The 26,055-nt window shown below is 43.3% G+C and overlaps 1 protein-coding gene across 6 annotated transcripts in view; it reads right to left on the reverse strand.

Annotated features, from left to right (window-relative positions):
* TANC1 (tetratricopeptide repeat, ankyrin repeat and coiled-coil containing 1) overlaps positions 1-26,055 on the reverse strand; it is a 252,456-nt gene that overhangs the window by 187,342 nt on the left and 39,059 nt on the right. For all 6 annotated transcript variants that reach the window (XM_027560022.1, XM_027560005.1, XM_027560042.1 and 3 more), the window contains exon 2: positions 4,479-4,588. The gene's annotated coding sequence lies outside the window, so the exon portion shown is untranslated. The remainder of the gene's footprint in view (positions 1-4,478; positions 4,589-26,055) is intronic.

Raw genomic sequence — 26,055 nt, forward strand, 5'->3', positions numbered from 1 at the left:
ACCTATAGGAAAACAAAATACAGAACTGTCTGTGCCAGGACTGTGTCCAAGTCCATCCTCGCAAGATCAGTTAAACAGAACAACAAACCTCATTAGAACTCTGCTTTAATTCACCTGCCTAGTCTTAAATATGTAGGCTTCATAGATGATATCTTCATCTACTCCAAAACAGTTACATTCAGAACTATTAATAATAGCAAAAATCAGATCTACATATACTATCCTCATTATCAAGGTTTTTACTTGGGTCTTTTTTGCCTTTACTACTTTAAGCACATGAATGATTCAATCAACATGATCAGAGGTCCAGAAGAGTTTATATTTCCACATGTTGTTATTTATAACCTAAAAAAGAGAGGCTCATCTGAGCTAGCCAGTTATCAACTCCCACAACTTCTTCAATTTTTCCAAACAGAATTTCTTAAAAGTGTCACTGAATTTTAAAGCACCTTCCCATAAAAACCCTTCGAGGGTAAGGAGCATGACCCCACCGTCCTAAGCTCGGGCTACTTAGCCAATATGCAGCTAATAAAAAAAATCAGGGGTTGAAACCAGATAAAGCCACAGAAGACACAGACCATGGTTTTTCCATTTAAGGGTCTTGTCTTTATCGCCTACTATGTAAAAAAAAAAAAAAATACACACATACATATATGGTGATACACAAATTTGGAAAAGTCCCTGACGCTGGGAAAGACTAAGGGCAGAAGAAGAGGGCGACAGGATGAGATGGTTGGATGGCATCACTGACTCAAAGGACATAAGTCTGAGCAAACTCCAGGTGATAGTGAAGGATGGGGGAGCCTGGCGTGCTACCTGCCGCCCACGGGGTCACAAAGAGTCAAACACGACTTAGCAACTGAACAAGAGCAACACGATTTTGAGTAAAACCCAGTCAGTTCCTGCCCTGAACACAGCCATCCTACTCACCAGACAGAAATCTAAACCTGTGGCATCATGGGAACAGAACAAGTCAGAGTGGCATGATGGTGAAGGTTTTGGAGCCACGGAGACCAATCCATGGGTTTAAAATCCCCAAACCCTAACTCTACTATGCTTCACCTTCCCTGTGATCCTGGGCCTGAAACTTAAACACTCTAAATCTTAGAATCCTCATTCGTAACAGAGATGACATACCACAAAGTAACTTTAAGAATTAAAAACAACATGACAAGTGCCTAGAACTACGCCTAGCAAGAAATACATACTACATAGCTGGTTGTGACGGTCTCATGTTATTCCATCTGCTTATATCGGCCCAACTACAACTTCTAAAGCCCAATTAAATGTCAGTGGAATGGGCTTTCCCTTTTTCTGTTTAGGATATTAAAATGATAGGGCTTTATCGCCAATAACAATCGGAGCTGACTGAGGGAGGGTGAAGGATGAGTCACACATTTTTGCCTTGAATAGTGCCAATGACCACAGTGGGAAAAGCAGACAGAAGCTGGGGGTGAGGGGACTTGGGGAGGTGGAGAGTGGAAAGCAGGCAACAATTAGGAGGAAAATGAGTTCAGTTTGGATATCTCAAAAGTACATATGAGTCATCCAAGTAGAACTTTCCAAAAGATTGTTTGAGACAGGGTGAACTTGGAGAAAGACCTGGGGGTCATTAGCATGTGGGTGGTGGCTAAAGCCATGGAAATACAGAAGTCACCCAAAGAAGCTTAGCAGACTAAAAGCAAAGCACCAAGGATGCAAGCCCAGGGAGTGTGCACACTTACTGGCAGGCACAGTAGGACCTAGGAAGAAATGAAAGGGAGAAAAGTAGGAAAAATGCAAAGGAACCCAAAGGAGAAAGTTTCAAACGAGGAATGGGAGTGATCAGTAGGTCAAGAGCTACAGAAAAGTCTTGTCACAAGTCCTCTTAGAGGCCATCTGTAACCTTAGGAGCAGTTTCTGTGAGGTTGAGGTGATGGAAACCAGATGACAGGTCGTCGGTAAGATCTCTGCCTAAATGGTGAAATTCTTTGATTTCAAAATAGAAACTCACTGTTCTCCAAACCCACAAAATATTAAAACCTCAAACAACTGATTACAAGGTGTTTTTTTTTCCCCCCAGAGCAAGGGAAATTTGCAAAAGAGACCCAGTCAAAAACCACAAAAGCCAGTTAACATGATCTTTGCTATTAAGCTCCTATCTATTTCCTTGAAGCTGGTCCTCAAGGAGAGAGAGAAGAAAAATTAGCTTAATTCTCTACCACCCAAAAACTGGAGGAGGGAAAAAAGGGTCTAACTTACTAGATAAATTTCCTGTCCAATAATTCTCCAAGGGCAATGCATATAAATTGCTATTTCAACATTACCTAGAGAAATGTGTTGCCACAAGTTGGGAGAGACTTTGGTTTCAATATGCAAATCCCTGCATACTTTGGTAAAATTCCATTTAAGCAGAGTCCCACCTGGATTTCTAAATAAGCCTGAGCTCTTGTTAAATTTAGTAGATTGTTCCTCAACATCATTTTCTTCATTCTTTGTATACTTATAACTGTAGAAAGTGCTTTCCTAGGCAATTTTAAATAAAAGTTATAAAATGGTTCTATGATGCAAATTATAGCACTACAAGGGACTGTTTGGCTTGGCAGTATAAACTGGTAAAACTAGTTAGCAGACTTCAAAAATTATTCCCCCAAAACATCTGCTCAGGCTAGAAAGAAGTTTTTGGTTTTTTTTAAGTCTACTCCACATACAAGAATTTATACACCATCACCTCTTGAGAAGCTTAAAACGCGTGCACGCGTGCACACACACACACACACATACACAGATAGATAGCAAGTGAACAACAACAAATCTAAGTTGTGTCCAACTCTTGTGGCCCCATGAGCTACAGCCCACCAGGCTGCTTTGTCCATGGGATTTTCCAGTCAAGAATACTGGAGTGGGTTGCCATCTCCTCTTCCAGAGGATCTTCCCAACCCAGGAATCAAACCCACATCTCCTGCATTGACAGGTGGATTCTTTATAACTGAGCCACCAGGGAAGTCTAGGTAAGTGGGTAGGTAGGTATATACACAGTAGGGACACTCTCTCCATCCCCCTATTTCCAGTTCAGTAGGCCTAGGGGGAGTCCCAGTATCTTAATTTTTAAAACCTCAAGGGAGATTATAATGTGTCCTCCCCTGACATGCTCCTGTTGAGAAGCTTTTATGTTTTGGCAGGATCCGCCAAAGCGAGGGGGGGCAGACAGGGGGGATGGCAACTGTCCACTGCTTCATGGACGAGCAAGACACAGTCAGAAAGGTGACTGCAGAATATGAAGTCCTGCGAGCAAGCCACACTGGACAGATGGCAGAGTGCATCTGCACATCGCATGGACGTCTCAAGAACACTCAGGCTGGAAGCAGCTTTAACCCTGACCCCGCCTCCTAGGGAAGAGTGTTTCCAACACCTACAGAAAAGAGATCCAGGGCAGAGCCTTCATTCCCCGAGTCAACAGTTCTGTCCTGGGCCTCCTGGGGACTTCTGCTCCACAGCCTCAACTGAGAGCATCGGAGCATGAATAACAACAGTCCTCCAAGCTGTGCCCACTCAGGATGGGACTGGAGACTCCGTTCTCAGTCAGTTCTCTCTCCTTAAAGGAAAGAGGGAATACTTGAGTCCTACTACACGCTACACACTAGAGACAGCAAATACAAATGAAAAGGCGTACAGACCAAAAATCTTACCCATCAGGAACCTCCAGTCTCAAACACCTTGCATTAGGTACTTTTGTTTCACGATTTACATGTAAGATAGCAGTACAGGAAAACCACAGTCCAGGAGATGTTCAGCAACGTGTTTAAAGTTCTTAAGGCCACAAGAAGCCTCCCTGAAACCCAGGAGGGGAGTAACTCCAAATAGGTTAACAAGACAGCATGTAGAGCAGATGAGAGATGGAACCCAAGCTGTTGTAACTGGTATGGCACTAAAAAGGCAGCCTGGGAAGACGTCTGGGTAAGGTAGGTGTAAACGTCCCTTTATTTGTCTCCTGATAACTATGGGGAAGTTCATATTAATTATTAAACTTCAAAACCTATTCAAAGAATTGGGGACGAGAAAAATGATAAAGAAGTAAACATCACAATATATTCATCTATTGAATCATTCTGTTGTACACCTAAAACTAATGCTACATGTCAACTACAACTCAATTTTTAAAATATATCAAAAACAGACTGCAGGCTGACACCATTAAAAATCTAAAAATTTTTATCAGTTCTACTGATACAATATTTTTGGTGCCCCCCCAAACCCTGAAATGGGCACCAAAAAAGGTCAGAAAGATTTTTAAAGAATGTTATCAACACATCCCTATTACTAAGAGTTCTTCAACATAGTAATTAAGTCATGGATTTTTTTTTTTCCAATTCTTCTTAAATTTCTTTGAATAAAAAACCAATTTACCTTCAAAAGCCACAGAATTTTTCAGAAAATAACATACTGTGGAAAACTTGTATACTTTGTAGAAATACAGCTTTTCCCTGGGTCTCACTCACCTTGCCTCACCCCAGACTCCACTTGCTGGCAACAGAGAGCAGCTGTCTCACTCGGGGGAAACCCCGAACGTTCCTCTGGATCAGGCGACTACAGCAAGATGGAACGAGAACTGAAAAAAGAAAAACCAGTCAGTATACTCGTCCTATGACACCAGAAGCACAGAGTTCATAAAACCAGCTACAACCAGGACTTCAGAAAAAGCCATGATGGACAGGAAAAGCCATCAGTATATACATACTTTAAACAGGGGAACAAGGTGATGGGCTGGCAAACCAAGAAAACTCATTCCTCCTCCTGACAACCTCTGCCCAGGCTGACCAGGGACTGTCACTGAAAGCCTCGTCTTGAGCAAGGTACTGCAGCATTCAAACTACCTTCTCTAGCTTGGGTTTTCTCTTCAGCTGATACTAATAAGTTTGCAGCCCAACACAAGCGTCTCAAAGGTTTCAGACAATGAGCCCAGAACCTTACTAAGGCACTCATGGTGCTGAAGTTCTCCAGAATATTTTCTTCCCATATTTCCTGCCTCACTCCTCACAGGTCCCGGTTCTTTAAACGACTCACCGTTTCCGAACACACCGCCTAATCTCACACCTTTGCTCTCCCTGTTCCCTCATCCGGAGACACCGCCCCCACTCCGGAGATTAGTCATCCTCCAAACACAGCTCAAGTACCCCCTGCATGCCCGGCCTACCCCCACAGCACCTCGCCTCTGCACACAAAGCCCCTCGCAGGCACCTGTGTCCTAGCGCCTGCTTCCCTCTGCCTTGACCCCGCCCCTCCTCCCCAGCTGGCCCCTCCACCACCCTCCTGTTCTTCTCACAAGGAGAGGCACATGCCAAGGCATGTTTGTTCCTTGAAGGATTTCCAACAAGAGGTTCTCTGTGACTGACTCGGAGTCCATTTCCCTGGGAAATATTCTTCTTACTGCTACTCTGGTCCTGGAAGATGTTCTTTTTCAAGAGTGCTATCCAAGCTCCAACACAGCGACAACCGGGCTCTTGCCCAACTCAGTCCCCTCACAGCAAGGCTGCCGGGCATCACTGCCAAAGAGGATGGATCATGTGTAGTCACGCTGGGGCCAATGAAACCACCTTGGCAGGGCCCCGGAGTGTAATAGGTTCGTGCATGCAAAGGCTGGGCGGAGACCTCTTTCTCCGTTAAGTCTGTTTGATGAGGAGCTCTATAAGACATGCCACGCCTCCATCCCCCCACCACCACTAATCACAACCCACGTGAACTTCAGAGATGAAAATGGAGCACGGGAGCTCTTCTCTGGGAGGAAACCAGGGACGGAGGCAGGGGACAGGCCCGGTGCTCCCCACCTCCACCTCAGAGAGAGCTAAGATCTCATTCAAGCAGAACATGGAGGAGAAACCTACCCGGTCCAGGTGGTCCCCTGACATCAAATCTCACCTCACATTCAGCAACAGCCCCCAAAGCTGCCCAGGCTTCTGAGCGCCGCCCCCCCCACCCGCCGGGTTCTGCTTCCCTAGGTTGCTGACCTCGCTGGTAGTACTGACGCATTCACTGCAGCAGAGCACCACCTGGTGAACCACAGCTCAAATATCCGAGGCATCCTCCTAGGGTTCACTCGTAAGGCAATCACCTGCCTCATTGCCGAGAGTCTGGCAGCCAGGGAAGGAGTCCATCTCACACCTGCTGCGAGGACATCAGCCAACCTCCTCGCACAAAACACCTCAGCAGCAGAGGCAGGCATCTCAACGGTCCCAACCACAACTGCCAGACAAGAATAAAAGAGTATCCACCACAGCTGCCCACTGTCGCACAGACCCTCAGCCCAGAGGAACCACGGACATGTGAGCACTCTCACCACTAACAGGTGATCATACACCTCGTGCTCTCTCTCTGGCCTCTTCTCCACTCACAGCAACCCATTTACTACTTCTGTGATGGCGGGGGGCAGGCAGTCCTTTCTGAGTTCACGATGACAAACAGAGCTCTGTAAATTATAGAGGTCCCAAAGAGGAGGCAACTTTCTGCAAAGAAGGACTGTCCCTACAGCCTGATTTGTGGTGATGCGATCACAGAGTCTAGATTCTGCATTTGGTCCTACATGGGTTTTAAGGGCCACATTCAGTAATTACAGAAAGGAAAAAGGGAGGTGGAGACCAGAGGAACTCTGAGTGGTGTTTGAGGAGTTACTTATAACTACGGTTAGACCACTCATCCACCAGACTCAGAAGAGAAACTACCCCTCGAGTTTTCAATTGTCCTTTAAAAATCTATGTTAGTCAAGGAAAAAATTGACCTTTTTACTTTTTATATTTTCTTGTTTTAGCATTCCTCCACTAAAACTTCCCAGGTGGCACTAATGGTAAAGAAACCGCCTGCCAATGCAGGAGACAGAGAGATGTGGGTTCAGTCCCTGGGTCAGGAAGATCCCCTGGAGAAGGAAATGACAACCCACTCCAGTATTCTTGCCTGCAAAATCCTATGGTCAGAGGAGCCTGGCAGGTTACAGTCCATGGGGTCACAAAGAGTCAGACACAACTGAAGCAACTTAGCATGACCACTACAAGGGCTCCATTTTCAACACACAGTCCAAAATTTGGGCCCAAGCAAGTTCTGAAAAACAAGCATTTTGCTATATAATATTCTCATGTAAACTTCAAAAAGTACACTTATTGAAGGAACTTTTTATGGAACCTAAAATACAGGAGTTTAGAGACCAGGTGGGTGATGACATTCAACTGCCAAATCACTAGCTTTTTATTTTCATGGATCTAATTTCCAGTTGGCTCCTAAAAATAAAACTTGAAAAAGCCTTTCGAAGAGAATTATTAGGGTTTACCTCCTGGCCCTCATTCTGTTTCAAAGATGAACAAAGAGACTTTAAAGTTGTTTATCCAACAGAAATAAGCTTTTTCCTCTTAAGCATCCTTCCCAAAACCTAGCACTGGGCATCTGCAGACCACAAAACAAAGATGAGGGAATGTTTGCCGTCCAAAGTGTGTGGCCAGTGATCCTGTGTAACTGTCCGAGTCCTCCGGTGGCACTGGGTCCTGCTGCACTGAATACTGCTCCTCACAGTGTGAGGCCCAGAGAGGGTGACCAGCGAGACGAAGCCTGCAGCCTTCACCAAGTCACACCCCACTGTATCCGAGAGCTCGTGCAGCACAATGGAAAACAACACCACTGAAATTCTGAAGCCAGTGAAAGAAAGCTCTTGTTTTTGTTTTGCTTCATTTTGAATGCTGGTGCTTAATAGAAAGCAAGTTTAAACAAAGACAAGAAAATAGGAAGAAGGGAAACTCTGGAGACTCAGCATGCATCTGGGACCTGAGCTGCAACAGGCATTATATAAAACTACTTGCTTCCATTTCAAATCTTGCAGTTTCCATTTTCCTTAACACAAGTTTACTACGAGTACCGTTAAACTGTCCACTGAGGCAATTTAGATCCTTCACCACCCATCAGAATCTCCTAAGGAGCTTTAAAAATTCTGATACCCAAGAGAGTTAGAACAGAACGTCTAGGGACCCAAATGTGGTTACTTTTTAAAGCTGACCAGCTGATTCTAATGCAAAGCCAGGACTTGGAACCTCTGCTCTAACCTATCCTCAGGGTGTTTTTTTCTGTCTTGGTGGTGCTGCTGCTGCTAAGTCGCTTCAGTCGTGTCCGACTCTGTGCGACCCCATAGATGGCAGCCCACCAGGCTCCCCCATCCCTGGGATTCTCCAGGCAAGAACACTGGAGTGGGTTGCCATTTCCTTCTCCAATGCATGAAAGTGAAGAGTGAAAGTGAAGTCACTCAGTCGTGTCTGACTCTTACCAAACCCATGGACTGCAGCCTACCAGGCTCCTCCGCCCATGGGATTTTCCAGTCAAGAGTACTGGAGTGGGTTGCCATTGTGTTTTCCGTCTTGGCGGTTGGGGAGCAGCAAATATTTACACCCAAAACAAAGGGAGTGGGAGGAGAAACACAAATTGACAGGTAGAGAGCCAAAGGAAGCTGGAGTGAGTAACACTGTGCAGGGGCTGATCACCAGGGTGGGTGCAAGTTGGGGCCTGGTGGTGTACACTCCCGGAAGGAAGGACAGGGGTGGGGAAAAACCAGGTCATTCCCTAAGTAAGGCCTGGATGGACCTTGTCATGGAGTTGATAAGAAAGAACAATTCAAAGCTCATCTGTAAAGAACATCCTGGTGTCAAGTGTTTGCTATGTGAGAAGTGATTATTATAACACTGGTTTTCAGATGTGAAGAACTGTATTTATCATTGTGATTTCTCTTGGTTCTTCTAGTAATAGTACTAACAGGTTTTTTAACTGATAACCCATATTTTCTTGCTCACTAACTCTGACAAAGCACATACTCATTACAGGCTAACTGTCTGGAGTTACAATGTCCAAAGAACAAAGCTTTCCTAGGCTCATATGAGAGCTGACTCCAAACCTGATTCAATTACCATCATGGTGTTCTCAGATGTGGCAGCATGTGGATAAGAGAGAGAAGCTGGATACCTAGGAAGGGTGAGGACCGCGAGAACACTGTCTCCAGCTGAGAGCTAATTCCATCCTCACTTCATTTTCCTTAGTCCACAGGGTTACCTGCTCTCTACCTGTCCTGTAACAGAGGGACAAAAAGCAGGCTGTTCAGCTGGGTACCTCCTTCCCAATTTCAGTCTCTCATGGAGGAATTAATCAGTTTTACTTTATCCATCCTTTACCAGTGCTGCCCGAAGTAAATTACGGTGCAGGCCATCTGTACCAGATACACCTGGGCCATTTCTAGACACCCCAGACAGCATAAGAAGGCAATCAAAATACCTGGAGTACAGCCCACGAGTCTGCATTTTAATCAACCATACAGGCACAACAGCCTGTGAACCCATCATAAACTCTCACCAACTCCTCCTTGGAAATGGATTTATCAGGTGTGCTGCTAAATCCCTCCATAACCTCTGCCACTTCCTACCTGGGCTTTCATTAACTCACCCTCCCTCTTGGTCTCTCAAGGTATCTGGTCTCCTCAAAGTACACTACATGGCCTTTCATTCAAATACCTCTTGGACCCCAGCACTGCTGGCTCAAAGCTCCTGACTCATGTCACGCCTCTCTGAACTCACATCAGATGCAAAACTTCTCTAGCACTTTCAGCTGTGGAGTTCCGATCTGTTAGCTCTTTTCCTCTCTCAACTAAACCTCAAGCTTCTTGAAGGCAGGGTCCACATCATCCCTCTGAGTCTTCCACAGGGCAAAGTATATCTTGGGTTTCCAGAGCAGTGGTTGACTAACAGACCAAGCTCCTGCTTCAGCCCCAGGTTTTCCTTCATTCACCTTCTTCTCTTCTCCCTGAGAAAACTTTTTGATCTCTCCTTTCCAAAACGAATTGTTTCAGGCAAGGGTGGGAGAAAAATTAACATGCTACTGGGGAAAGAGTGAGGAGGGGCGAAAGAAACAAGTCAGCAACCTCAACTCTCCAGCCAACAGCTAGAAACCAAGAAGATCTACTTAGTCTTTGAAGCTGCCAAAATCAAATAAACTCATGTACAATTTAGAAGAGAATGTCCCAATTTCTCCTTTTTATGCCACACCTCTTTTCCCAGGCACTCCCTGAGAGCTAGGTTTACTCCTTTTTTAGATAAAATACTAACAGGGAAATATTTGTTTTCCCCGGTCACCATAAATGAAGAAAGTGGAGGGTGACTGCTAGATCAAGGCACAACGAACAGTCCTGAGAAATGATTACAGGCAGTCACAGTTTAAATAGGCTTTCAGTCCCCCAAAGAGTCCAAGAACACCTAAACAAAGCATTTCAATACAGCACCAGTAGCGGCTCTAAGAGATCACCCCAGGCACGAAGTAAAGGTTATCTCCTTCTGGGGGGATGGTGTCTCCAGTCACTACATTCAGGAGAGAAGATGCCCACAGTGAGTGACCTCAGGGGCTAAGAATCAAGTGTTCTCAGAAACAGCAATGGCCACTGTGTCCTACTGCAATGCGATGTCCCTATGTTTGTCCCAAACCAGCGACCACCCAGACAGACTTTCCCTCAGCGTGGCCATTCTGATGGGGAACCTTTCTTCTGGCTACGCCCACACCTGCCATCTGCTGATCACTTTCCACCTATCTTTTCTTATGCTATTTGTGAGTAAAGCTGCTCTCTGGATCATAAACTTCCTTGAGCAGAGGGACTGCACCTTTGTATGAACACCATGCCCCCTCATCTCTGCATCTCACAGCTGATATCTACTAACCCTATCCAGAAGCCCTGCAGCCAGCTGATCTTAAGGAAGGAGGTATTTAAATGAGTGTTTTAAAGTAGCCTGAAGATTTCTATAGTCTTTAAAGATAGATTTTCATGCTTTCTGATAGCATTTTTAAAAACACAGGTTCACCTTAGGATCCTGTGATCAGTGAGACAAGCCTCAATTTATCATCTTCCAATCTAGTCTGTACGGGACAGAGTGCTAAGTCACCTCAGTTGTGTCCAACTTTGTGTGACCCTATGGACTGTACCCAGCTGTCCGTGTAAGCCCTCCGTCCATGGGATTCTTCAGGCAAGAATACTGGAGTGGGTTGCCATGTAGAGCCCAGGCATAAATTCTGGCCGGAGAAGGCAATGGCAACCCACTCCAGTACTCTTGCCTGGAAAATCCCAAGGACGGAGGGGCCTGGTGGGCTGCAGTCCATGGGGTCGCTAGGAGTCGGACACGACTGAGTGACTTCACTTTATTTTTTCACTTTCATGCATTGGAGAAGGAAATGGCAACCCACTCCAGTGTTCTTGCCTGGAAAATCCCAGGGACGTGGGAGCCTGGTGGGCTGCCATCTATGGGGTCACACAGAGTCGGACACGACTGAAGCGACTTAGCAGCAGCAGCAGCAGCAGCAGCAGCATAAATTCTGGGCCAAACTGCATGTGCCCATCTGAAACTGCACATTTACGGTGAGTTTATCCTTGACCTAAAGGAAAGCTAACCTCCAGTGGCTTCAATCGTACATCTATTCAGAACTAATTGTTGGATAATTTCATATTTATATCTTGATAAGTAGCAGCATTCAAGTAACAATTTGCTTTAGTAAAGAGAGTAATGAATCTAACTGGTAGTTCTATAATCATAAGGTTATGATTTACACTTGGCTCAAGGATTTTTTTTTCTGTAAACTGAGTTAGAAACTCTTTTTCCAGATTCACAAAAGTAACTCTCAGTATTGTTTCAAGTTCATTGTTTAATATGCCACTTAACTCTAAGACCTGTCCATTTACAAGCAGGCTACCATGCGTCACCGGGTACCGAAACCTTATCTCATCACGTCTGAGCTGTGCAGGCCTTCCAGGCCAGGCCTGTGCTTCCAGCTTCCACAGCCCGTCCTTCCTTCCCCACAGCTGAAGCCTCTTGACCCATGCCCCCACCCTCCCCTCCCTGGCTCCATCCAGCAGGAATTTCTAGAACAGAGATTCAAACAGCTTGAGCCAAGTTGTTCTTGCTGCTTAACCAACCCTGACCTTGCTGTGTCTAACAACTGGGCTTCTCTCTCCTGCATTCCACAGGCCTGGGTCACCCTCTCGTTCAGTTCTGGTAACAGCCTGAGGCCCTAGCTGGATAACCTGTAGGTCCCTGGGCTCTGAGATGCTGCATAGTACTTGATCATCTTCCAGGGTACTGGCGGTCTAACCTGAACCCACTGGGCTTCAGCTGCTTAACCTATCTGAATCTCAACATATCAGAAATAAAAACCTCAGCAACAAAAACATCAACAAAGCAAGAGAAAATGTGGGATGAATCTTTTCCTTGAGCATTTAACACCCCCACGCTGTGGGTGCTGAAGTCAGAGGACTTCTTATAAACCACTTCAAAGCTAACACCCATGGCTACTTAATGTGCAAGCATGCGCACCCAGTCCTGTCCAACTCTTTGCAACCCCAAGGATTATAGCCCACCAGGCTGCTCTGTCCACGGAATTTCCCAGGCAAGAATACTGGCGGGGGTTACCATTTCCTTCTCAAGGGGATCTTCCTGACCCAGGGATCAAACCCGGGTCTCTTGTGTCTCCTGCATTGACAGGCAGGTTCTTTACTAGCTGAGCCATGGAGAAAGCCAGCTACTGAATATAAAATATGAGAATGACTAGATAATTATTCTCTGCTAGAAATCAAATCATCTTCTAATATCTCATTAACAAAGCTAAGTTTATAAGTACATTTTTATCCATAGCCTTAAAAAAAAAATCAGACATTAAAAACTGGCTGGCTAAACTCTCTTTCACTTCAAAATAACTTGAAAAACAGCAACCTTCATTTTCTGGTCAAAGCTTATTTTTGCAACACCTATCATTTTCTACAGAATTCTACCATTTTCTGCTTTCTACCACTATTTTGCAGAAAGACTTTTCCCTCTTGGCTTTGTATCTTTGCTTTTTGATCTTGTTAACAATCCTGAAAATTCCAACCTTGCAATTTTTTCAGTCCTGGGAAGGAAAAACACACAGTCATTTAAAAACCAAAAGCAGTGTCAACACTTCCTCAATGACATAGCTGCTGTGAGCGACCAGTGAATAAAAGTCTGAGTTTTTCTGTTGTTGGGTTTCTTGGTCTGCTTTTATTGGGGGGGGTGGGGAGGTGGGATAATGACTTCTCTCAAAATAATTCTCAGAGTTATTAAGCACATGGTCAGAAACAGTATGGCATTAGCGTAAAGCTAAAAGTACTATGATAAAGTTCTGTAATAAAGCACAGAAAATATACATGAACAACAAAAAAAAGGTTTCTCAAGGACTCCAGACAGGAGAGAACCCACTCTGTGTGCCAGGCATTACCTGCCACACAAGTTCTTTAAGGTATTACAAACCTTTTTAAAAAAAAAAAAAAAGAGGCATGTGACCCAGCAAGCCCACTTCTGAGTTTTTATCCAAAAGAACTGAAATCAGGATCTCGAAGAGCTATCTGCACTCCCACGTCCACTATAGCCTGATTCACAATAACTAAGACTGGAAGCACCCTAAATGTCCATCAGCAGATGAATAGACAAAGAAAATGTGACATATCCATACAATAGAGTATTATTCGGCCTTAAAAAAAGAAAATCCTGTCATATGCTACCACATAGATGAAACTTGAGGACATTAAGCTTGCTTGATGAAATAAGCCAATCTCAGGAGAACAAATACTGCATGATTCTAACTCATATGAGGTGTCTAAAGCAGTCAGGGTCCTAGAAGCAGAAAGTAGAATATGGTGGTTGCCAGCGGCTGGGGCAAGGATTGTGGGGGGACAGGGAGAGGAGATGGGAAATGGAGTGTTGCGGTTCAAGTCTCAGTGATTTAAGATGAAAAAGTTATACGGATCTGCTATACATTATGCTTAGAGCTAACAATAGTGTACTGTGCACTTAAATTTTAACTTTTAAGTCTTTTTTTTAGACCACAATTTTTTAACAGTGAGGAAACAGGCTCAGGAATTCAGATTATGCTGGCTTCAAAGTTCCCATCCCTTCTACTGCTTCATACAGCCTACTTGCAGGCAAAGTATAAACAATGTAGATAAGCATATAATTATGGGCTAAAGTGCAGGGTAGGAGGAAAGGAGAGGGGACAGGGAGGCAAAGAAGGCTGAAGTCACCGAGGAAAGCCTCAAAGTAAAGGGCAACCTAAGCTGGCCCCTGAAGGTGAAGCTGAGCCCATGGGGACTTCAACAAGCCTGACATCTGAGTACAGACACTTGGCTGGTCCAAACCAAGAAGGCATGTGAGGAAACTGCTTTCAGTGGCCACAGGGTAGCAATATACAGAACAAACTTCACACTTCCAACTCATGAGCTAAACACAGAGAGCTAAAAACTGAAGCAAACCAAAGGAACTGGTCAGAGTACCTTATGCCATTTATAATCTAGCCCTCCCAGTTTTGAGTGCTTGTCAAATCCTGGAAAAGGCCTTGCTATAGGAGAAGCAAGCAACAGGATGAGATGGCTGGATGGCATCACTGACTCAATGAACATGAGTCTGAGCAAACTCAGGGAGATAGTGAAGAACAGGGAAGCCTGGTGTGTTGCAATTCGTGGGGTCACAGTCGGACACAACTTAGCGACTGAACATTGACAAGTATTATAAATAGTTACAGGGCATGGCCCTCCACTAGGTTCACTATGAGTTAAAACAATCAAAAATAAGACAAGGTATACAATACTACTAATATGGCAAAACCAATACAATATTGTAAAGTTAAAAAATAAAATTAAAAAATAAAAAATAAACAAAAGAATAAAAACGTGGCTTTAGAGTAATGCCCCAATTATACAACATTCCTAAAAAAGTATGCTGAGCAAATATCAATAAATCTTTTAGACAATGAAATAGCTCCCTTTAAGTATCAAACGAGTTAATAAAGGAAACCTGCCTATGGACTTTGTTCTGAATGAGTATTAATACTCATTAAATACTTTATTTAATGCTGTGAGTGACCAGTAAATAAAAGTCTGAGTTTTTCCGTTGTTGGGTTCCTTGGTTTGCTTTTATTGGCGGGGCAGTGGGGGGGACTTCTCTCAAAATAATTCTCAGAGTTATTAAGCACATGGTCAGAAACAGTATGGCATTAGCGTAAAGCTAAAAGTACTATGATAAAGTTCTGTAATAAAGCACAGAAAATATACATGAACAAAAAAAAAGGTTTCTCAAGGACTCCAGACAGGAGAGAGTACTGTGAGTACTGGTCACTCACAGTATTAAATAAAGTATTATCTTTATTTTATTGTGTGAAATGGCCTGGGGGGTGGATCTTAATCAATTGAAGATGCACACTGAAGTCTTTACCAGCAACACATAAAGCCTGGAAATTGCTTCAAAATTTTCTAACCACATTAAAAAACAATCGTAATTAATCAGACAAGACTGGCAGACATTGATATCTGTGCAGACTGCATGGGTATACAGTGGCACATATTACCTCACTACTTGCATGCCTTTGACAATTTCTATGGTGACTTTTTAAAGCCCTACATCACCCATTTGGAGTAACATTTCAACATTTATTTACTAGAATCCAGCTACCTCATTGTCATACACAGGTTCTCTATCCAGAATGTCCTTTTATTTCACATAGACAGCTCCGATTCACTTCCCAAGACCCCACCCTCTTCCTTTCACTCAGTACAGAGTACAGTACAGTTACAGTCTTCAATCCCCCCGTGCTCCCACTATATCCCGTTCATCTCTGAGGTGTGCCCCTCACACTGTCATATATTTGCATATGCAAACAGCAGCCCCCCAGACATTAGGAAAAGAACCCAAGTTTGTTTATCATCATATGATGATATGGGAACAGTAAGTACTGATAAATACAGAGGAATTTAACAAGGCCTAACCTGGAGTCATCACAAAAACCCAGCTGCTGTCCTGCAGCAAAGAATCTCAGAAAGGTCTGTCAGGCTGCACAGCCTGGGTTCTTCCCCAGCTCACGTCCTTGCACAGTCAAGCAAGCTGACTTCTACAGCCTGCCTCCACTTCTAACTTCCAAATTGTTATTTCTTATGGACAGAACCCCTGAACATACACCAATGTTCACAGGTCAAATGGCCTCCAGATAAAAGAAAACAGAGACCCCCCAGGCACACGCTCTGAAGAAAGGTACACAGAACACACGTGTGCCGTTTATTCTGGACTGCTCAGCGGGCCTGCCTGCTCGATTCCAAAGTTGTTCAAGATAAGACTGTCGGGTGATACGTAACTGTACCTGTGCAATACCTCCATCTCCTGCCTAACCAACACACTGGAAGGAACACCAGCTGAGAAAGACTGGCGTCCTGGCCACTCCCCTGACTAGCAGCATCACCTCATGGGAATCAAGTCACTTCTCCATCAGCCTTCAAGACTCTGACGATCAGAACTGGAACACCACCCACCACAGGCTGACGTGAGGAAGCAAAATAAATGTATATCCAGGGCTTTAAAACCTATGTTTAAAGAGCAAAACTTTTTTCTTGTACAATTTCAAAATGATGAAAAAGATACAGATCTCTCTAGTACTTTCTCCAGGAAAACTTATAGCTGTCATTTTTTTTAAGTTTTTTTATTATTATGGCATAATGTCTGGCTGCACTGGGTCTTCACTGCTGTGTGTGGGCTTTCTCTAGTTGCGGTGGGCAGGGGCTATTCTCTAGTTGCGGTTTAGACTTCTCATTGCCGTAACTCTCTTGTTGCGGGGCAGAGGTTCTAGGGCACCCCGGGCTCAGTAGTTGTGGAGTACGGGTTTAGCTGTCCCCCCTTAGTTGTCTAGAATCTTCCCAGACCAGGGATTGAACCCATGTCCCCTGCATTGGCAGGCAAATTCTTTACCACTGGACTACCGGGGAAGTCCTCAACTGTATTTAGTTTTTAATTGTTTAAATGGGAGTTTACAAATCATCTCTCCAACCCTTAAACTTAAAGTATGAACCTACATCTCACACTCTAACCCTGAATTACATGCCATTCTATATTGTTCATCCTTCTCCAGTGTGTGGACAAAATGGTAAAGTACAAAAGATAGGAAATCTGAAAGTAATCTGGATTCTTGTGCTAGCTTGTCAGTATTTTTCAGATCTTTTTTGAATTTTAGAGCAATCTTCTTCAGGTGTGTGCAGGGAAATAGTAACTTTGGGGGGGGGGGGGGTGGAAATCTTAATTTCAGCCATTCCTTCAGTTTTAATTTCAGTTATAGTCTGTTCAATTTAAACAAACACTTACTATTTTATTTTAAATGTCTGTAGTAAATTTCTGAATGGTAAAATTACTTTTCAGTACTTTTAAAGAAATCTTTACCAAAGCATAGATTACTTCTGTCAATGGGAAAATAACTTAAAAAAAAAAAAAAAAAAAAAGCCTTGATTAGTTTCAGTTGAATGAGAAAAGGGCCCCAACCCTGCCCTATGTCTTAAATTGGATTTGAAAACCACTGGCATCTACCAAAATGTAGGCAAAGGGTCAAATATTAGAGAAATACAGTGATTACTATGTCATTCATAAGTAAATTACCTGTTTTAAGTAAACCATTAACCTTGCATTCTCATTTACAGTATTTATCTGTAAGATGATCAGATCTTTTAGTTTGGAGTCCTGGGCTAATTAAGTAAGGACTTAGTCTCTTAGCTTCCTGTAACTCCAGACTACGGCTGGTTCAACAAAGGCACAATGCTGCTGCTGCTGCTGCTAAGTCGCTTCAGACACATCCGACTCTGGGCGACCCCACAGACAGCAGCCCACCAGGCTCCCCCATCCCTGGGATTCTCCAGGCAAGAACACTGGAGTGGGTTGCCATTTCCTTCTCCAATGCATGAAAGTGAAAAGTGAAAGTGAAGTCACTCAGTCGTGTAGGTGCTCTAAAACCGCACCTGTACTAGCAAACAATTTTAAATACCCTGGTAATGATCCATAGCTCAGAAGCTATCTATAGGAGTGGTAACAAATTATTACACTTTAACCTAATAAGCACAGTGTGTTCCCACAGTTGGTAAAAAGATAAAAAGCAGCACTGTGGTGTCTAGAAAAGGACTACTGGACAGGATGCCAGTGTGGGCAGGGTGGGGCCAGGGAGGGGGAGCTGTGTTGGCTACACCACACAATAGTTATATATTGGAGAAGGTTACATCTATACCACTCAACAGATGTGTTTGTCCAAAGGGTTCTGGCCATACCATACAACAGATGTATGACATTGAACCAGTCTCTTTAATTTGCTGGCCCTGAATAGCTTCATAGGCAAAGTTAGCAAGCTGAATTAGCTGTGTTCAAGCCTTTCTGATACTAGTGAAAGTGTTAGTCGCTCAGTTGTGTCTGACTCTTTGTGACTCCATAGACTGCAGCCCACCAGGTTCCTCTGTCCATGGAATTCTCCAGGCAAGAATACTGGAGTGGGTAGCCATTTCCTTCTCCAGGGGATCTTCCCGACCCACGGATCGAACCTGGGTCTCCTGTGTTGCCGGCGGATTCATCACCATCTGAGACATCAGGGAAACCCTTCCCATACTACAATTCAGTTTAAATCCACAAACGCTTGATTAACTCCAAATTAAAAGAAATAAGGCATGTAAAATCCTTAATACAGTGGCTAGAATGCCCACACACTTCTGTTGGCTGTTATTAAAATAAGGCGGCTCAGGTCTGTATGTGTTGAACATAGCGTATATTTGAATTTCTTTGGTGGGATTTTCTAAACGAAAACACACACACACTTTAAAGTCCTATTTTAATCAGCATTGTTAAATCAAAGGATCCCCAAATTAAACAATAAATTATGAAGCTCTACATGAAAGGATATGAGCCTCTCAAAATTGACTGGCTTTGTTTTGTTTTGAATTAGACTTTCAGTGAACTCTTGGCAGCAAGAGGGAGGAAATCATGAGTGCTGTCAAGATCACTGGCTCAGCAGACATTTAATGAAAACTGCTGTATCAAAATTGCAGCTGGGTAAGCAAAGATCGGCGAGACCCTGCCTCCGGGTCCAAAAAACGGCAAGTGACCAGAGTCCCAGGGGTACAAAGTGGTGAAGGGTCTTGGATATATCAGAATAAGGCTCTCCTGAAACCTCCAGAAAAAATGTCTTAAAAGTAGTATGGCATAGATACTCTGTCTGGCCCACATGCTTTGTTGTAGTTTCTAATTGAGTTAGGTTGCCAACTCTCAGAAATCAAAAGGTCATCCCTAAATAACGGTCCAGCCTCTCAGAAGTTCGCAAGTGCCAGCAGCACTGAGCCCGAGTTCCCACTCTGTGACACCCTGCCCCCACAGCGGTGCAGCCCCTCCACCTCCACTGCTCCCCATAATTAACCCCAGCAGAGGGGCTCAGCCTTCGCCATCAGCTCACTCCCTCGCTGGCTCATGATCCCATCTGCCTTTGCCCCCTCTACCTGTGCATAAGCACAGAGCTTTGCCAGAGCTCAAGCTCTGAAGCAGAGACCTCCCGAGCTGGCACCTCCACTCTGCCACATACCAGTCTTGTCATTATCTTAGGCAAGTAATTCATCTCTTAGCTTCCCATCTGCAAACTCTGATATTAATAGTATTTACCTCATAGGGCTGGTGTGAGGGGAAATGTGTCGTTACCTGCAAAGCGCCTCATGCATAGCAACTGCTCTATAAATATTAGATGTTACTACTCTCTGGCCCCTGAGGGCATGTTAGTGTCAAACTTCTGTCCTAGAGCTTAAATATTCTAAAGTTGCCTACTAAATTATGATCAAAAAGAAAAAGGCATATGGTGAAAGCTGTTCAGACACAACTTAAGAATTATGAGGGACTTTACTGGCAGTCCAGAAAAGATTCCATGCTTCCACTGCAGGGGCACAAGTTCAATCCCTGGCCGGGGAACTACAATCCCACAAGCCACAAAGTGCAGCCAAAAAATAAAAGTAAAGAATTATGACACCTCCCACTTACAAAGGACAAATATTCTATGATTTCACATATACGAGGTACCTAGAAGAGGCAAAAATCACTGAGACAGAAAGTAGAATAGAGGTTAGATAGGCAGGGAGAAGTGGAGAATGGGCAGTTAGTATCTAATGGGTATAGAGTTTCTCCTGGGGTCAAGATGAAAAAGTACTGGGGATGGATGTATGCTGACTGCACAACAACTGGAATGTAATTAGCGCCACTGAACTATACACTTAAAAATGATTAAAATGTAAATTTTGTTTATGTATACTTTAAAGGAAGGACTGATGTTGAAGAAGCTCCAATTCTTTGCCCACCTCATGTGAAGAACTGACTCATTGGAAAAGACCCTGATGCTGGGAAAGATTGAGGGCAGGAGGAGAAGGGGACGACAGAGGATGAGATGGTTGGTTGGCATCAGCGACTGAATGGACATGAGTTTGAGCAAGCTCCAGGAGATGGTGAAGGACAGGGAAGCCTGGTGTGCTGCAGTCCATGGGGTCGCAAAGAGTCGAACACGACTGAGAGACTGAACTGATACTTTAAAACCATTTTTGAAAAATGAATGACTAGAGCAGACATAATTTGGCCTGCTGCTGTTTGCTAGAATTAAGTGGTTAATGATCCCTAAGACCCCAAATACAGTACACATTCATGTTCTCAAAAGCCAACTACTGCATTTCCCCTAATAGTTTAGGAAGAACTGTGTTAACTATCTAACGGCTGTGCAGCACGGCTTTCTCTCCATCTGGAGGCTTGTGGGGATGAGACTTCAGCAGATACAGTTACGAGGCCAGGGGGATTGCCTTTTCATATCCATCTACAGAGGTTGGGCTGTTCTTCCTTAATTATCAAATGCTCCACAGAGACACCTCATTCCCTCTTTTCTCTCAAAAAGAGACAAAATGGGCAGCTTCCTGCCAAGCACTATGTAACTGGCTGCCTTTGAACTGGGAGATGCCAGGCAACAGCGACAAGAGGTTTTCATTTCCATGCCTGTTTCACAACAGCATCCAACATAACAAGAGTCTGAGACAGCAAAAGAGACACATTTGAATAGAACAGTCTTTTGGGCTCTGTGGGAGAGGGAGAAGGTGGGATGATTTGGGAGAATGGCATTGAAACATGTATAATATCATATAAGAAACAGATCGCCAGTCCAGGTTCGATGCAGGATACAGGATGCTTGGGGCTGGTGCACTGGGATGACCCAGAGGGATGGTACGGGGAGGGAGGTGAGGGGGGGGGTTCAGGATGGGGAACACATGAACACCTGTGGAGGATTCATGTTGATGTATGGCAAAACCAATACAATATTGTAAAGTAATTAGCCTCCAATTAAAATAAATAAATTTAAATTAAAAAAAAAAAAAAAAAAAGAGTCCTGCCAGGCTTCAAACCAACACGTAGAAGGCACTGTCCCAAACCACTTCAACCAAGGTCTGACTTTTAAATTTCCATATGTTGTGGTGTCTGTCCTTCATTTAAAAAAAAAAGAAAGGATGTAAAATATAAGCAAATGTAAAACCTGAAAACTGCATTTATCCTGAGAAATACACACACATGATATCCAGTATGTATCTGCAGTCTTCCAACTCAGTGTTAGTTGCTCAGTCGTGACCGATTCTTTGCAACCCTATGGAATGTAGCCCCCAGGCTCCTCTGTCCATGGGATTCACCAGGCAAGAATACTAGAGTGGTTAGCCATTCCCTTCTCCAGGGGATCTTCCCGATGCAGGTATAGAACTCAAGTCTCCTGCATTGCTGGCAGATTCTTTATTGTCTAAGCCATGAGAACCACTACAAATATTTATTCCCTAACATATACAGAGCCACCCCCTACAAATTTACAATCCTGAGCCAAACAAACTGCACTAGCTCTAAGAAGAAACTGTACTGCACTTGGAAATTTCTTAAATAAACTGATGCATTTTTGGTACCAAGTTGTTTGGCAGGAAAGATCTCTCTATATATTACTGAAAAATCAAAGTGATAGGAATATATTTCATCTTTTAAATACTACACTTTAAACTTGGACTGGGAGAACTACCTGGTTCTACTTCTGGTTCTGATTTCTAAAGCTGCCTGAGAGTTAAGAGACTAACTACCCGGGCGGCTGTATATCCTATATATAAACCCTGAAACACTGATGATCATTTTCCCCTGCAAGGACCAAAAAGACAAAAAGGGGAAAAAAATCACAGGCTAAGTCCACATTATGTATCTCTTCAAAACCAATGTGTGCATCAAATGATGAGTATTTTTATACTCCTGGGATTAAAGGGGAGAAGATAAATGTTTTTAAAACTCCCTAAAAAACAGCCTCAAACAAAACTGTCTCCACATAAGAAATGGCTTCAATTTACCAGCCAGGAATCAGTGAGCAGGGGAGTTGGTATTTTTGTGAGTAGAAAGTGTGGCCTTCTCTGTCAAAGCTGCATATAAACCAAGTAACAAATCTTTTATTAAACAGGGCTGGGAAAGTTGCTGAATTAGGAGACAAAAAGAGTGTGTGACCTCAGTTTCACTGTTGTTATGGCCTGAACTGTCCACCCCCTCCCCACCCTTACTTAAAAAGCTTCTTGTTGAAGACCTAACTCCCAGACCTCCAAATGTGACGGTATTTGGAGACAGTCTTTATACTTAAGTAATGAAGTTAAAACAAGACCTTTGGGAGGGCCCTCATCCAATATGACTAGTGTCCTTATAAAAAGGAGAAATTTAAACAGAGTCAGACATGCCTAGAGAGAAGATGATGTGAAGACAGTTATCTAATAACTCCCAAGGAGAAGAGTCTAACACATATCCTTCCTTCTCAGGTTTCAGATGGAACCAGCCCTGCCAACACCTTGCTCTTGGACCTCCAGCCTCCAGAACCCTGAGACAATACATCTCTGTAGTTTAAGCCACCTTGTCTGTGGAACTGTTCTGGCAGCCTTAACAGCTGTTTACCAATCATACAACCTCAGATTCAACACAACCCAGTCCTTGGGGACCTTTCCTATCAGGTGCACAGAAAACAATACCCTTGCAAATATCCTGCAAATCTACAAACAGCTATGTAGCAGTCAGCACTGTAAGGCACAGTGGGTTACAGAAGAAATCTAAAACTCTTTCCACCCTCTCCTGCAAAGATCTTAACCACCTAATTGGCATAGGGAATGTACAATGCGTTGCAAATTGACCACACCACTATAAATCAGGACCGGGAATGTATTTTTTTAAAAATCAAACTCTATACTTACCAGCCAACAACCCAAAAAGCAGAGTCACTTTTAAGATAGGATTGTTTTTCTCAGGACAAATGGCAAAGACTGCATAAATACTCTCATGTTCTGTGAAGTCTGGATGCATCAAGATGCGTCATCCTCTGGGTCTCACCCCTTTGGGACACAATTTTACTGCAGGAATATGACGTAACTGGCCTGCTTTTGGCCACCAAACAGAATACAATATGCCTTCAATATGTCAGCCTGGTTTATCTCCCTAAATACATAATTGATTTTCAACATTTTATGCTCCAATTACTGCCCCAAAGCAGATTGGGACAAGTTCACATTTCAAATGCTCCTTCCTTCCAAGGACAAAAGGAGTGATCAGAACAATTAACAAAGTCTCTGCAATTTTTCTTGGAGGAGTTGTTTGCTTGCCACCTTCTCCATTTTCTCTGCCACTCACATATATACCCTCATGCATCAGAAAGGATACAGAACCTTTACAACCTGACTAAAACAGAGCCATACACAATATGAAAAACAACCAACAAGAAGAGAAGAAGGAATTGTCTTTATTTAGAACACTGAATGAGCAGCTAACTTACAGTCCCAACAGAAACGGAATCAGGACCAATGTCAAAAAAAATTAAAAGCTTCAACTTTCCTTAAAAAAAAAAAAGTAGAGCTATATATTTAGGTCATTTTATTTTTAACCACAGTCTTCTAAATGACCTGAATATCCCAACATCCAGTCTAAATGACAAGTTTTGTAATTCCTATGAATAATTTAGTTGGGCAAATTTGTTTTACTTGTTGAATAAAAATGTTACTTTAGAAAATGACAAGCCAGTTGCCCACAATAATTTTCAGTCTGAACATCTTCCATTACTCTTAGGAAAAAATAGCCTGGGATGGGAGAGAGCAACTTTAAAACTCAGTCTCCAGCACGGCATGGACATTAACAGCCATATGGAAAGGGGTAGTTTTGTTTATCTGAAGTTTTCCAGCTATTCACACCCCACCTCACCAAAGTGGGGGGAAAAAATGCAAATACCAAGGTACTTTACAGTTCCAAAGGCATATGTTTAAATTCAGTTTCTGAAAGACATTACTATTAGCACAATCAGAGTGACTTTCTTAGAACATCAAATGAATATTATAAACCAGAAGATTCTACTTTGACATCTACTAAAATGGAAACAGCAGCAGCTTTGGCCTCAGCATCCGATATGGTTTTGTTTTATTTCTAAATCCAGCTTCACTTTCACAAAAGTATCTGGAGTAGAATGAAACTTATATCCAGAATGCTGTTGGCCATGGAAAACAGAATAGCATTTATTACTGGGTGGAGCTGGGAAGTAGGGTATACGTGATGCTCTTGTCTCCTTTTAGGTGGAGAACAGGCCTCCAGCTTACGATCCCGGCCCCACACTCACCCCTTCCTAGAAGCCCTGGTGACAGAGCTCATCCTTGAAGGTCGGGAACAGAAACTGGGGTGGGGGGGTTGATAGGGAAGAAGCGCCTCCACCTTCTTCCTAGATGCCAAGCTACTCTCTGGAGGCACGTATTGAAGTCTTCTTGAGACTTCCCTGGCAGTCCAGTGGTTAAGACTGGACACTTGCAATGCAGGAGGCATAAGTTCAATCCCTGGTTGTGGAACTAAGATCCCACATGCCATGTGGTGTGGCCAAAATATTTAAAACAATTAAAAAAAACAATTAAAAAATTAAGTCTTCTTAAACATCTTGGCTCTATGAGGACAGCACCACATGAGCAGCCAGACAAGCCTAATGACTGTGTGGAAGTCAATTAGGAAGCTCACGGTTGACAAACGTTTACATCACACTCTCCAACATGAGTTCCATCAGTTTAAAAAAACAAAGTACCATTTGAATTCCTGATACTGTCTTTCTACTGTCCCTCTGAGAACTGGTTCAGAACTCAGATTGACAGGAAAAAGTGGACTGTCCTTTTAGTGCCCTTCTCTCAAATCCCAACAATCTAAAGAATGAGTTTCCCTGTTTGAGGGATAAAATTTGAGATTTGACTCTCTTTCTAAAGTTTATTTTACTTCTAGTAACCTGTGAAAAAATAGAACAAGTCTAACATCCCAAACACTGACTTTTTTCCATTTCATTCAAAACTAACGATGAATCACCGTTACTATTATGATGACCATCTCTCTGTATTCCAGTTCAGCCAGTGAGTAGTGGTAGCCGAGTGTACTTATCCACGTTACTCACACTTGTTTATAAAATGAGAATAGTGATATCCCTATCTCATGGGTATAATTTATAGAGTGAATGAAATGAGGATAAAAAGAATTACTGTACATAAAGCACCCAGAACGTACAAGGTTGGTAGTATTACATGTCACCTCCCTGCTTCATCTCTTCAAAATAGACACACTCACTGAAAACCAGAAAGGGCTTTAGAAAATTATTCCAATAAACCTTTCTTTTATTTTTAGATGAGGAAATTGAGACCAGAGAAAAATTTCTAAAGCTCTTCATTCAATTCTCTAAACACTTATTTCTGAATGTTATCCACTTTCCACATTCTTGAAATAGGATTTGGCAGATTATAATCTGGAAGAAAGGAAAACCAACCTAGACAGCATGTTAAAAAGCAGAGACATTACTTTATCAACAAAGGTCCATATAGTCAAAGCTATGGTTTTTCCAGCAGTCATGTACGGATGTGAGAGTTGGACTGTGAAGAAAGCTGAGCACCGAGGAATTAATGCTTTTGAACTGTGGTGTTGGAGAAGACTCTTGAGAGACCCCTGGACAGTAAGGAGATCCAAACAGTCAATCCTAAAGGAAATCAGTCCTGAATATTCATTGGAAGGACTGATGCTGAAGCTGAAATTCCAATACCTGAGCCACCTGATGTGAAGGACCCACTCATTGGAAAAGATCCTGATGCTGGGAAAGATTGAAGGCGGGAGGAGAAGGGGTCAACAGAGGATGAGATGATTGGATGCCATCACC

Source organism: Bos indicus x Bos taurus, chromosome 2, assembly GCF_003369695.1.
Source record: "Bos indicus x Bos taurus breed Angus x Brahman F1 hybrid chromosome 2, Bos_hybrid_MaternalHap_v2.0, whole genome shotgun sequence".
NCBI lineage: Eukaryota > Metazoa > Chordata > Mammalia > Artiodactyla > Bovidae > Bos > Bos indicus x Bos taurus.